Genomic DNA, 14,821 nt, shown 5'->3' with positions numbered 1-14,821 from the left:
GGCCATGGCAATAGCATCCTCTGTTGACCTATTAGCTCTGTATGCAAACTGGTGGGCATCCAATTCAGGCGGCAGCTTTGAGATAATGTGACTCCGGACCAGAGTTTCAAAACACTTCATAACAATTGGTGTTAATGCCACTGGACGGAAGTCATTCAGGCAGCTGATGGTCTTTTTGGGCACAGGAACAATAATAGAGGACTTCAAGCAGGGTGGAACAGAGTGCTGATACAGGGATTGGTTGAAAATCTTGGTTAAAACTCCAGCCAGCTGATCCGCACAGGTCTTTAAGACACGCCCAGGTACACCATCTGGTCCCGCAGCTTTTCTCGGGTTCACCCTCCTGAGTGTTAGTTTTACCTTATGCTCCTCCAGCATCAGGATTGGCTCTTCCTCGCAGACGGTGGGGTGAGATGTGGTTACGGTTGGTTGCTGCACCTCAAAGCGAGCGAAGAAGCTATTCAGTTCTTCCGCCAACAGGGCATCACCATCAACCGCAGGGCTGTTAGATTTGTAGCTTGTGATCTCCTCCACCCCCCGCCACACCTGCCTTAAGTTGTTACTGCTGAGGTGGTCCTCAATCGTCTTCTTGTGAGCAGCTTTTGCCTCTCTGATGCCTTTTTTCAAGTTAGCTCTTGCAGCAGTGTACTGAGCTCCATCCCCACTTCTGAAGGCCTTGTCCCTCTCCTTCAGCAGGACTCTGACATGTCCTGTCATCCAGGGCTTTTGATTTGGGTAGATCCTAACACACTTCTCAGTAGTAACAGAGTCAGTGCAGAACTTAATGTAACTCAGCACAGCTGAGGTGTGATCTTCCAGGTCCTCACAGTCAAAAATGTCCCAATTTGTTCTTTCAAAGCAATCCTGGAGCTGTTGAGTGGAGTTCTCAGGCCAAATCTTAATAGTCTTTGTTGTGGGGGGTGCTTTTTTGATGAGAGGGGTGTATACTGGAATTAGCAGTAAGGATAAGTGATCAGACTGGCCCAGATGTGGTAAAGGCCTAGCCCTATAGCCACTCCTGATATTAGTGTACACCTTGTCAAGCGTCTTTACTCCCCTGGTAGCACATTTAATATGCTGATGGAATTTAGGGAGGGCTTTTTTCAGGTCTACATGATTGAAATCCCCAGCGATGATGTGTACTGCCTCAGGATAGGTACTTTGTTGACTGCTAATGACGTCATACAGCAGTCCAAGAGCCAAGCTAGCATTTGCATCCGGCGGTATATAAACAGCGGTTACCATGACGACATTAAACTCTCTTGGAAGGTAAATGGGTCTGCATTTCACAGTAACATACTCTAGGTCTGGAGAGCAGTGACTGGCAACTGTCTTAGTGTTAGTACACCAGCTGTTGTTCACATAAATGTATAGCCCCCCTCCTCTGCTCTTACCGGAGTCTTTAGTCCTGTCATGTCGATGTGCTGCCCGGCTTGCTAGCTCGATTGCTGCATCTGGAATTAGTGGGTGGAGCCACGTCTCGGTGACGAGCAAAACGCAGCTGTCACCTACGGTCCTGTTTGTAGCAATCTGAAGCTTTAATTCATCCAGTTTATTGGCAAGGGATCTTGCATTTGTAAGGAAAATGGTGGGAAGCGGTGGTCTAAAGGGCCGCTTTCGGAGCTTTGCTAGCACGCCAGCTCTGCAGCCCCGTTTCTGCTTCCTTTCCCTCCGCCGCCTCCGCCTTCTTCCCACGGGGATTATAATCCACGAAGAGCCCGGCGTCCTGGCTATGTCCGCTGGTATCTCATGGGAGTGGAGAAATTCGGCTGTGACATCTTGCTCACTCTGTATTCCGAGTTTCAGGAGCTCGTTCCGGCAGTAGATGATGTTCGCCCAGCACGATGCAGTCACACAGGCACACAAAAAAAACACAAACAACAAAAAATTGCACCGAAGGGGAGACTTCTGAGCCGCTGCGCCAATGCGCGCCGCCATGGTTCCATACAGTGATCTGCTTCATGTCATTTTTTAGGTCTCCGTTCTCCTCTGCCTTTTCTTCCTCACCTTTGCTTGTTTTTTCTTTAAGTTTAGGTCTGCTGTTTTGTTTCTATTTACAAAGCTGAAGTGGCTTTAGTAACATCAATGCAGAGCAGACTATGGTCAGATATTTTAATTAATCACTTTATAGTGTTTTTCCTTTACAAAGAAAAACAAAAATACACTATATTACCAAAAGTATGGCTCCCCATCCAAATGATCAGAATCAGGTATCTTAATCACCTAATCACAGGTGTATAAATCAGCACTCAGACATGCAGACTGTTTTTACAAACATCAGTGAAAGAATGTTCCTCTCTCAGGATCTCAGTGAATTCCAGTGTGGAACTGTCAGAGGATGACACCTGTACAACAAATGTCATGAACTGTCCCAAATCTTCTGCAGTCAACTGTCAGCTCTATCAGAACAACATGGAAGAGTTTGGGAACAACAGCAACTCAGACACCAAGTGGTCGACCACATAAACTGATGGAGAGAGGTCAGAGGATGATGAAGGTCAAAGAGGTCACAGACTTTCTGCAGTCAATTGTTACAGAGCTCCAACCTTCATGTGACCTTCAGATCAGTCCAAGTACACAGAGAGCTTCATGGAATGGGTTTCCATGGCAGCAGATGCATCCAGACACATCATCAAGTACAGTGTAAAGCGTGGATGCAGTGGAGTAAAGCACGCCGTCACTGGACTCTGGAGCAGTGGAGACGCCTTCTCTGGAGGGAGGAGTCACACTTCTCCATCTGGAAATCTGATGGACCCGTCTGGGTTTGGAGGTTGCAGGAGAAGGGGACATTTCAGACTGAATTGGTGGAGGAGGAATGATGGTGTGGGCTTGTTTTTCAGACCCCTTAGTTCCAGTGAAAGGAACTTTGAATCTTCAGGATACCAAAACATTCTGGACAATTCCATGCTCCCAACTTTGTAGAAACAGTTTGGAGCGGGTCTTCCTCTTCCACCATGACTGTTCACCAGAACACAAAGCAAGGTCCATACAGACATGGAGGACAGAGTCTGAACTGTACTGACCTGCACAGAGTCCTGACCTGAACCTATAGAACACCTTTGGATGAATTAGAGCAGACACTGAGACCAGACCTTCTCCACCAAGATCATTGTGACCTGAACAATGAGCTTCTGGAAGAATGGTCCAGAATTCCTAGAAACACTCCTCAACCTTGTAGACAGCCTTCCAGAAGAGAAGAAGCTGGAATAGATGCAGAAGGAGGACCAGCATCATATTGAACTCTATGGGTTAAGAATGGGATGAGACTTCAGTTTATTTGAGAGTTAAGACAGTACAGCCAATAGTTTTGGTGATGTGGTGAATCTTATCTATCAAAAATATTCTAAGATTTTCCCTTCCAAAAGTTTTTCATTTTTACACTCATACTTCTGTGTTCTAAATCAGTGGTCCCCAGTCACCGGGCCGCGGACCGGTACCGGTCAGTGGATCCCTTGCCACCGGACTGCGGAAGAAATAATAAATTATACCTTTTTTTTTTTTTTTTTTTTTTTAATGAGACGTAAATCTTGCGTGTAACACAAGAAAAGTTGCATGTGAAACCTTTCTTTGCAAATGGAAAAGAACAGATGGAAGAACAGGTGATTCCCATACACCGTACCTGTCTACGTAAAGATGTGACTTTCATGAATAATTCTATCATAGAAATGCTCAAAACAAGATCATCCATTCAGATGCACATTTCAGAGAAGTTGTGAACGTGACTCATGCAAATACTTCAATTGAAAAAAGTAGAGTTGCGCGGTGCGTGCAGGTAAGCGCATGCAGGGGGAGGGGCGATCAGTCGTAGTCATGAGTTTGAGTTCTTCTGTTTTGTAAGAAATGCTTCTGTGTTAAATGTTTCACTTGAAGGTTTTGCATTGAGCTTCAAAGTATTCTGATTTGTTTCCTATTGAGCATCAATAATTGATTTGTTGGTTACATTTTGTTCATGTATTTCATTTTTTTTAAATGAGATGATCTTATAATAGTAAAATAAACCTATAGTTTTTAACCACTTTTGACATGACCCCCTCCTACCCATCCCACCACCACCCCCGGGCCGTGGGTTTGACAGGTCTGCAGCCACAAAAAGGTTGAGGACCACTGATCTAAATGACAGGACATGTGAAAAGTATAAAAAAAGAAGGAAAAAATCCAACAGTTTAATGTTTGTATGTTGTCATTGTAAAAAAAAAAAATAAATAAAACAAAAGATTTTAAATGGGCATGTATGTGTTTGTGTGTGCACCCTCACAGGTCTTGGTGAGCGAGGATTCAGATGGAGAGGGTGTCGTGGCTCACTTTCCAGCACATGAAAAACCCATATCCTGCATGGAATTTAACCCCAGTGGTAAGATGCACCCATAGTTATAAACCTTCTCACATACATGTTTATTTTTTTGTATATAAAAGTTCTGTAAAAATGTCCAATAAACACTGTTTTTGATGTTCCTTTTGTCTAGTTCTGATAGTCATAGACTGAAAGATTTAAAGTATATTTTCTCCATGCACATTTTTTGGACAAAATAAGGTTGAAACAAACCAAAGCTGCAACCTAAACATTTTTAAACTCTCCCCACTCTTACCAATTATCTTTTGGCTCTCTTAGTCTATTCCTTTGATTCCCACAGTATGCTTCTGTAAGTTAATAATGGCACTGCTGAGAGACGACTCTAACCTCAAATACTCCAGGTCAGAGAATTGCTCAATTACCTAAACTTATGAAAAATGTAGCTGCTCCGTCTGAGCATGACGAGGAAAACATTTTTAAGAAAGATGATTTAGCATAATTTAAAGTCTCCTATTCTGAAGACACTTGTCCCATATGATTTTGATAGAATCCTGGAAATAGCATGTCACAATTAAAATACTTGCTAATATCAGGGAAACAAAACTGTCCAAACTTCTATAAAATAAGAAACTTTTACAATGTCACATTTCACACTAAAGTTAGCACAAAGAAATTTCTTCTTACCTTTGTAAATCTTAATATTACATGTTAAGGAACTTAAAGACTTCCCCCCCTGGAGGACTGAGAGCATTAGGACTTTTAGAAGATCGTGTCGCCAGGCAGAACGCAAAAAGTGGAAGTTCACAAAGTTCACAGACTCCATTTAAAAGAATTTATTCACTAAATGAAGGAAAAAGAGGCCAGATCAGGATATTTTTTCCAAACTTGTAAATGTGAGCTAAAATAATCCTAAAATCCTCTTTGCATGAGATCATATCACCTTCAGGGATGCAGGTGTCTATTCAGTCAACCGATGACTGCAATTACCTGAAAAGCTCAAAGATATAAGAGCAGATTTTACCAGGAATGTTGGTCCTTTGTTATGCTTTCAGTCGTTCTTCATGCCTGTGAACTCGGAAGATGTGAGAACAATAGTAGCTAAGAGGAAACCTTCTCATCTTTCCCACTTAGTGTTATACGAATTTTATTGTTTTTAAATGCACTTGATGTGGTCAGTCCACATGTTGTTGTGGATTCATAAAGTCTCTTTATCAACTGGGTTATTCCCAACAAGCTGGGCTAAGTCCAATTCTCAAGAGGCCTCACTTACTGTAGATCCGTCAGATCCAAGTAACTACAGACCAATATCAAAACTGACATTTTTTTGCCAAGGTTCTGGAAAAGGTGGCTTCTCTGTGGGTTGGATCAAACGTGGACAGCATATTTGTGACGGCTGATAGTATTTAACTTTCAGTTTCATTTTAAATAGGTGAGGCCAACTTAAAAAACATCCCGTCTTGGACGCAGTTAAAATACGAGTGGGCGATGCGATCACCCGCCTCTCCGTCCAGTTATAAAATGCCTGTTTTTCCGCAAATAATCGAATAATTATTGACGTTGCTGTGACCAATAAATCCAATCCATGTTTTCCTCAGATTCTTTGGGAAAATAATGAAAACTAACATCAGTCTGACCTTTCACTGAATTACAACCCTTTACACAGAAGTGGGACGTTATATTATCTTCTCCGGCCTCTACAGCTACACCCAGCTTAGCTAGCTATTGTGACGTATGAAAGTTCAGGAATTCAAACAGAGTTTTTCTCGGGGACTTTGAGTGACAGCGGTTTAAAAGGAGGAATACTCGGAAATGCAAACACAAAATGATTTCTTATTATATTTTTCTCTTTCAGAAGAAAAATTTTATTGCATCTTACTCAATATCTTTTTTTTTTAATTCAACTTCTTTGCCTATACATCATTTATTTACAAAGCACTTTGTGGTATTTTATCTTAAAAATGTGCTTTATAAATACATTTCTTCTTTCTTCTTCCTAATAAAGAGTAACGCCTCCTTCATGCAGAAATGGCAATTATACATACTTTTTCCATCTGTAGCTTTATTTGTAGAGGCAAGCAACAACATTAATATTGTTTTTTAAAGCAAGACATCCAACAAGCTTGTTTGTAAATATCTAATCATTTTTATAGAGAATTATATGAAATTTGTTGTGTTATAGCAAATTATGGTTACTCTGTCAGATTGTTAGGTTGTCTGCACTCTACAAATGTCCAGTTTTCATGTGATTGTAAGTGTGGTTCTAATACACTGGGGAACAAGACGGGAGATCTACTGGACTCCTTTTTCATGGTGAAGAAAAGCTCTTCCTTTTTGTGCCTCACACACTCAAAAATCTTAGAAGTCATGAACATAACTTTAATATAATGTATTGAATCTTAACATAATTGTGTTCAAAAATTCACATCAAATTTCATTGGGGGTTCTTTAGCCCTATGCCTCATGTACGTGTGGATTTGTTTCTGCTTGTATTTGTTGTTTAAGTGATCTTAACTTTGTTATTATTTTTTTTTTATTTCTATTTTTTCCCTGCAGATTTTGGTCAGAATAGCTAGAGTTTCTCGAAAAAGAGTCCTTCAAAGAAGACTGTTGTACAGGCTGTTGTTGAACTTCCTTCCATGTATTTCTGAGAGTTTGTTTGCAGTGGTCAAGGTCAACATGGCAGAAATATGAAAGACGGAAACAATCATATTATTCAAAGAGAACTCAGAAACCTCAAGGTTTTGGCTGGGAAGTGTTGTGTAAGAAAACCCAGTGACTTGTGTGTGTTGGAGTCTCTACAAAGGCTGGACAGAAGACTGCCAGTTTCTGGTGTGGCGACTGGCGCTTTGTGGCGTTTCATTGGATCTGTGGATCTATTCCTAGTGGTGTAATTAGAGGGGCGCAGATGCAGTGCAGTGGCAAAGTGCTCTCTTTAACAGCTGCAGTATGTGTGCTTGTTTTCTTTCACGTCTCGTCCTTTCCATTTGTGTTTAATGATCCTTGACTTGATTATTAGGTACAATGCCAAGTTCAAAATTCTCTCATGTTTTGAGGGTGGAGATATTGTCCAGCAAGAGTTCTTGTGATTGGCACTAGATGGAGTTGTAGATTCAGCTAATTCATTTTTAACAGTTGTGTCTTTGAACCCTTTGTGTCCCTCATAGGAGGCATGAGAGAAAAACTTACCAGCATTTCAATCCAAACTTAGCTGTCAAAGCAGTAATCTTGAATTGAATTGATTTTGTTTGATGCAACTCTTTCTTTTAGAAGCTGGACTGACATAAAATTAGAAGCTATACCTGCTACAGATTTTTGAAATGCTTAAAAAAAACACAGATATATGATGGTTATTGTTGTTTAAGGGACTTTCTACCAGGCTATTTAATCTGCTCCAGAAAGGAATCCCTAGCATGAAGATACCTGTCCACCCCATTCAATCAGTAAGACTCCAATTACTAAAATGGCCAAGACCAAAGAGCTGTCCAATGACACCAGAGACAACATTGTAGACCTCCACAAGGCTAGAAAGGGCTACGGGGTGATTGTGAAGTAGTTTGGCGAAAAAAGATCCACTGTTGGAACAATTTGAACATGGAAGAAGCTAAACATGACTGTCAGTCTCCTTCAGGCTGGGGCTTCATGAAAGATCTCACCTGGTGGGGTCTCAATGATCCAAAGAAAGGTGAGGATCAGCCCAGAACTACATGGGAGGAGCTGGTCAATGACCTAAAATAGCTTGGACCACCGTTTCCATGGTTACTGTTGGTAATACACTGTGATGTCATGGTTTGAAATCATTCATGACACGGAAGGTCCCCCTGCTTAAACCAGCACATGTTCAGCCTGGGGCCATGTATTGTGAGATTTTGGGGAACAACCTCCTTCCCTCAGTCAGAGCATTGAAGATGGGCCGTAGCTGGATCTTCCAACATGACTATGGCCCGAAGCACACAGCCAGGGGAACCCTTGTGCTATCCTAGGCATTTTTACATTGGAATGGGGTCATCTGGACCCCACAAGACAGCACAAGGAATAGCCAAAGAGTGGTTCAATAAGAAGCATATCAAGGTTCTGAAGTATCTCCAGACCTAAACCCAATAGAACACGCCACTAAAGGGTGCTGTACCAAATACATACACATCTAAATAAATGAACTGTGTGGCTGCTGTTGAAACATAATGCTGAGTTTTGTTCGTCTCAGAGCCACATAATTGGCCTGTCAGTAAAAAGAGGTCTTTTTAAACACTTGTTTTGATATGCTACAGTAATTCAAATCCCAGTCTTTTAATTGTTTAAATGATGAGGGATAAGACCAAGAATTTCACATAGAAAGCAAATCTCTAATTTTCACTAATGCAATAAAATACAGCCCATTATTCCTGTTTAGTTGTGAATATCCTTATGTATAAACTGAGGGTTTATTTGATCTATATTTTTGTAACTAAACATATCAACATTTTTGTAACCAGCCAAGCAAAAATATATTTTTTTTGTTTTTACTGTGTTTGTGTGTCCTATCTGTAAGAATCATGTTCATTGCCCTTTTTGGTCTCGTAAAACAGTTTTTGTAGCTGCTAAAATGTTCTGAATATGGACATTTTGAATAACCCATCAAAGCCCAGGGTAATGGCAGAGGAGTCGAAGCTGAGTCTCTCCCCACACAGAACTGTCCCATAAACCATAGCCCTGGTTTAGTAACATGCCAGTCTAATGAATAGCCTTACCCGTTATGCCCCACCATTGAAGCAGCTGCAGCATGAAGGCAGTGTTCCATGGTTTAATAACTCTTTCTCTCCTCATTGATGTGTGGAGGAGCTGGGCCGTTGCTAAAAAACCCTGGACCCACATGCACATGTTGAACACGAGGGAAATTCCCACACACAACCAGTTTCACTTAGCCACACATTTATAGCTGCATATTTAGTGTGGACTGAATCATGTCTTCACACCAAGATAGTAATTAGCACTCACAGCCAGTTCAGATGTGATTTACAGTATTTACTCTGCGCGCCCACTGTGGGCTTTTTGGCTTTTTCATGCTGACCTTGGAAAAAGAAAAACACTGGCTTTAGTGTCTGAATATTCCCTAAATTCTCCAAGGTTAGTGAGGTTTATCATAGTTTTTTTATTTTACTTTTTCAATGATGCTCTTTGCAATTTTCTCAAGTAAATCCCAAAGGCAGAAAAAAACATTTAGAGATATGGCGAGATTGTTTTAACTGTTCAGTATCACAAAACACTTGGATGTTCTCAATTATAGAGATACAAATATTCCTCAAGCCATTTTTTCTGATTTCTTTTCCATTTCTTTTGTAAATTGTAGATGCGTTTGTCATTCTTTTATTAACGATAAAAGAGGAATAGAAAGTATACTGACTGTTTGACATTTGAAAAATGTCTAATTTTTCCAAAACAGCTAGCATAATGCTCCAAATTATATAAAAAAAAACTGTAAAAAATGTCTAATTTTGTCAAAACAACTATCCATAAATGTCCATAAACTACATATAGCTAACAAATAGAAATAATGTTCCCTGGGAATTGAGATTAATGTCTGTAAATTGTGGTCATATCCTTTTTGATTCTTGGAGATTAAAAAAGCATGTGTGCTCCTACAAAATGTCAACATTTCTGTGAATGCCTGACCATTAGTGCTGTTCTCTCTAAACATTTTTGCTTCATAAAATAAAAATGGCTCCTCTTGAAAACCATTCACACAGGAAGTCTGCAAAGATGTAAACTCTTTAAATAAATGTGTCCGAGTCGTGTGTTTTCCGCTTAAGTTGATAAAAGAATGAGCCTGGAGCCCTGCTTTGGAAATATTCATGCTTTGTGATCTGGACTGTCACGGTTCCTGCATTTGTGAGTCGGCACAACTTTAAAGGCAGGTGACTTTTGCCCCGTTAACAGAGCCGGCCTTCCAGCATGGTAATATCAAACTAATAGTAGCTTAGCCTCACACAAACACCTTTTTTCATATCTACTATTATGTAAATGTTTGTAGGTGGTCTTCCTGTGGAGCTCATAGAAAAACACAACCATTGGATTCAGCCCACTCCACATTTAATGAACCATAGGCTTCTTTTCATCTAGTTGTTTAATGTTGTTTTGTAGCCTTTACCTCTTCTTCCATGAGGGATGCTGATTCCAAAGCCCTGCAGGTTGAAACAGGGAAGCTGTTTGTGCAGAGACATGGTGGAGAAAGGATTAAAGGATGCTGTTGTACCACTGTTGGTGCTGGGTTTGGGAGAGCAGCACATTAATGATGTAATTACGGACGAGGCCAAAAACTTTGAGTTTGACAGTGTAAGATCCAAAATAGATGCTGGTGGTGCCCAGCAGATGGTAGACAGCTTGGTGGTGGAAAGTATGCGGGTAGGTAAATGATTAGCAATGCTTTGTTGATGGTCATGGTAGTTTTTTTTTTTTGGCATTTTCACTGTAGATGGGTTTGATTCCATATTGAAATGCAACGTGATTTTTTTTTGTTATTGTTTAGCATCTCTACAACCACATACACAAGAGTGTTGTCCTTCTCATTAACTCCAAAGATTAATCTCATGACGGCTACTTTTCCATTTCTGGGATCATTTGCTTTGAAGTCTATGTATCCAAATAACAGTAAAGCAATCTGAATCCCCCAAGTACTCCATCTTGTGAGCTTTATTCCTTCCACATGGTCTTAATTTGAGATTTCCCCGATTTTCAAAGCTTTTTGGAGCCTAGTTCTGTTAATTAGAAAGCTTACTGGTTTTGTTGTGGCCTTCTATGCTGCCAAGTGGAGAAATCACTGTCTTTTTTCAGTGCTATTTTCATTTCTATCTCTGCTTTTCTTCAACTTTTCCTCCCTTTCTCTTCCACCCTTTTGTCCCATCTGCTTTTGTCATGCACAAAGCGAGCTCACCAGTTTCTAAATGAATCATTCTCTCACTGTTAATGTGATTGAGCAGATGTTTTCTGTTTGGAAAGTCAGAAAAGGACAGCCTGATGCAAAACATTGTTGGCAGAAGAAAAGAAATGGAAAAATAGAATATTAAAGAGAGTTATATCTGTTCCCTCATGCGCCTTTTGAATATATGTCTTGCACTCATATAAAAGGTCATCCATTCCCTTATAGTGAATGTTTGTGTGCATGTACATGAATGCTTATGCCTCTGCGCGTCTTTGTGTCATCATACATGTGTGTGGGTGTAGTTTATTGCTAAAACACTGTCAGTGACACTCTAACCCACGGGACAAGGTGTTATAAATAGGATGTGTCAAAGTCTGCCTGGGCCAGCCTCCGCTTTCCCTGAAACCCTCCTTTTTCACCCACCGAGCGGCCCTGCTGCTTTTTAATTTGGCCTCCCTGTGGGCTAACCGACTGACGCCTCTCTGCGAGGGCCTCTGTATTTCAACATTGCCGCAAAATCCCCAATCCTGGGCATTCACAAAGCTCGTGCCTCTCTCAGTTGTTACTTTTTTGGAGTCCAGACTCAACCATCAGCAGAGGAGAAATGTCAGGCCAGGACAGAAGTCCAGCCAAGTCCCATCTGTCAGAAACCCAGGAGCCACTGGATAGCCAAGGCGTGACCAAAACTGAAAGAAAAAAGAGGAATGAAAGAAGGAATGGAGAGTGAGGTAGAGAGAGTTTGAGAGCGCGAGGAAGCTCCCAGATAAACAGACCACAGTGCCTTAACTCCTAATCACCCCGTGCTTCCGTTTCCATACTCTATAATTAGAAGGGCCCTGTCCCTTTTTTCTCTGTATCCCCAGTTGACGCAAATGCTTCTTGTGGCTTGGCACCTCATTTGGGGTGTGGGTTTTCAAGAGTTTACAGGCCCAGGGCCTTAGCTCTTTGGCTTTCTGGTCGCTCTGATATGGCATGAATAACTAACCACTGTCTCTACACTCTTGGCTTGATGTTTGCTTTCTTCCCTCCACCTCTGGTAATCTGCCCGCCCTTTTAACCCATTCACTCCTTACCTCTCTCATTCTGCCTCTTTATGATACTAGAATAGAAAAGTTCAAAAAGAAATCTTTCATCTGTGAGTGAGTGAGCAACCTTTTGTGCAAGCATTTTTACCATTTGATTGGGGAGGAGAGGTGTTTTCCATCTCCTTTCCACATGTTGCTGATTTTTTAAATCTTCTGCCATTCTGACCGCCTCTTTTCACATTTGACGTGCCACTTATTAAAGGACAACCACTAATTAAAACCTACTGCAGCTACAGCAGTTAGAAGTGGAAAAAAGAGAGAAAATCTGTGATTACTGTATTACCATGATTTGTATCTTTATGAAAAAAGAATGCTTGCTTTGCTGTGCATATTGGGGTTTTCAACACTCAAAATGTCCATGTTTTGTTTAACTTCTCAAAAACTTCCTGAAAGATGTTTTTTTTATTTAAAAAAGGAAGGCTGGCCGTTTCTCCGCCATGCCGGTTTAGATCTACGGTTCCTCTGGTGTGGTTTGTTGAGCTTGTTGTTTATGGTGAGGGCCTATACTTTCTGCAGCGTGGCATGCTTCAAACAAAATGAAAGGCCTGTCGGTGTCAGCTACTCCTGTGCTCAGCTGTTATTCAGTTCCTCACATGAACACACAAATTCAAGATGCGCCCTTACAAATACATTCAAAGTTTCTGCTCTTCACATAGATGTGATTTATGCAAATGGACTGCACAGAAGATTGTCAACTTTACTGGGCTAATGAAGACAGTGTAGTACTGTGTCAGTCCCAAGTCTGTGTACATTGATTTATTGGCCAAAGTTACATTAGAACTAGAAATATGGCATTACCAGTGATAATTCTAGTGTGAATGCTGTAGCTGAATGTGGCTGCTGAAGATGCCAGAGCTGATAGCTAAAAATGCTGAAACTGATAGCTAGAAAAAAAAAAGGCTGAAACTGATATCGGAAAATGCTAAAGCCAGAACTTGCTAAAATATTAGATACAAATCAAATTGGCCAAAAAAAAAAGACAAAAATCTTTCCAAAACAGCTTGCATAATGTTAAATTATTAGCCAAATGTCAAATTAGCCTACTTAATTATACAATTTCTAATTTTTCCAGAATAGCTAGCATATTGCTTCAATATTATCTAAACTCAAAATTAGCCTAAAAAACTGGAAAAACATCTAAATTAGCCAAAATCAGCTAGCATGCTAAAATATAAGGTAAACTCCAAATTACCTTTACAAAAACCCCAGTATTTGCTAAACATTTTTAACCCTTCCGCTCTCCTTGGTTTGATTACATTAAAAGTGGAGTCATCTGGACCCCACAAGACAGTGCACTGAACTTTTTCTTATCATTGATTTTTGAGTTTCACTAATGTCCATGGCAGACATAAAATCCTGTCCACCTTTGTCCACATTTGTCATGGAAGGAATCACACATTAATATGGTCGGAGTCATCTGGACCACAAAGAGCTCTAGCTGAAAGTATGCAGAATTTCACACGTTTTAATATGTTCTTTTGTACAAACTAATACTAACTATTGATTTAGCTATTTGGACGTTTTTTGACCATCTTCTTGCTTAAGAATATTATGACAACTAGTAGTACAGTATTCCCCCCTTATTCACTGGGTTTAGGGACTGGAGACCTTACCTGAATTCGTTTAATCCTAGAAAATGAAGAACCCCCAGTCTCCATCTCACCCCCATCCCCGCGGCAGAAGAATGTCCGTTACCGATCCATACTCCTCAAAAACACTTCTGATCGTGCTCTGTAAACATTTATTAAAGAACATTAGAGTATTGTTCAACATATTTTTTTTTTATCCAGAACAACAGACTGCACACTTTACATGAGTTCTGTCTCTCTGTGCTTTAAAAAAGTACGTGCTTCTTCCTTCATCAGTTAAATTAGAGAGGGCATCTCTATCCAGAATATCTCTGTTTCATCCATAATAAACACCTGCTGTGGATGATAATTATCCTCCGTGATTATCAGGATATTTTTGCACCACTTCTGAGTAGGGGTGGGCGATATGACGATATAAAACTGTCTTATGATCTCCAAAGCTGACGATCTGTCATTTTTGAGAGATCGCTTTATCACGATCTTCTACGAAAAGAGAAGACAAAAGCTTGTTGACTGCCTGACTTTAATCCGAGCTGCTCCTCCTCCTCCCCCTCCCTGGTGTTTTTTCTTGTAATCAATGACATATTACTGGATTGGAAGTCACGTAACATACGGCATGACAGACGTGCGCTATCATTATGGATCGAGTCTTCTCGAGTAATGAATGACGGAGGTCTGAAAAAGTAACAAAAGGGGACGCAGTGTTTTACAGTCGACTTCAAAAACCTCGACAACAAAATAATCCGATGGAGATGAATCATCACAGGACAGGGATCACATTTTAATAGAGAGAAATCAGGCTGGGAACCGTGAACTGTGTGCTAAAGTGGGTGCTAGCAACTCAAGAGAGACATGCTGCTAGTTTGGTTCTTTGATGTGTTTTTATTAATGTTTCATGTTTTTAAAACATAGTGGATGTTAATCACACATATTCACATTCAACCTGCACAAAAACTGATGGAAA

This window comes from Oryzias melastigma, linkage group LG3 (genome assembly GCF_002922805.2).
Source record: "Oryzias melastigma strain HK-1 linkage group LG3, ASM292280v2, whole genome shotgun sequence".
Taxonomy (NCBI): Eukaryota; Metazoa; Chordata; class Actinopteri; order Beloniformes; family Adrianichthyidae; genus Oryzias; species Oryzias melastigma.
Note: the sequence above shows the minus strand (reverse complement) of the source record.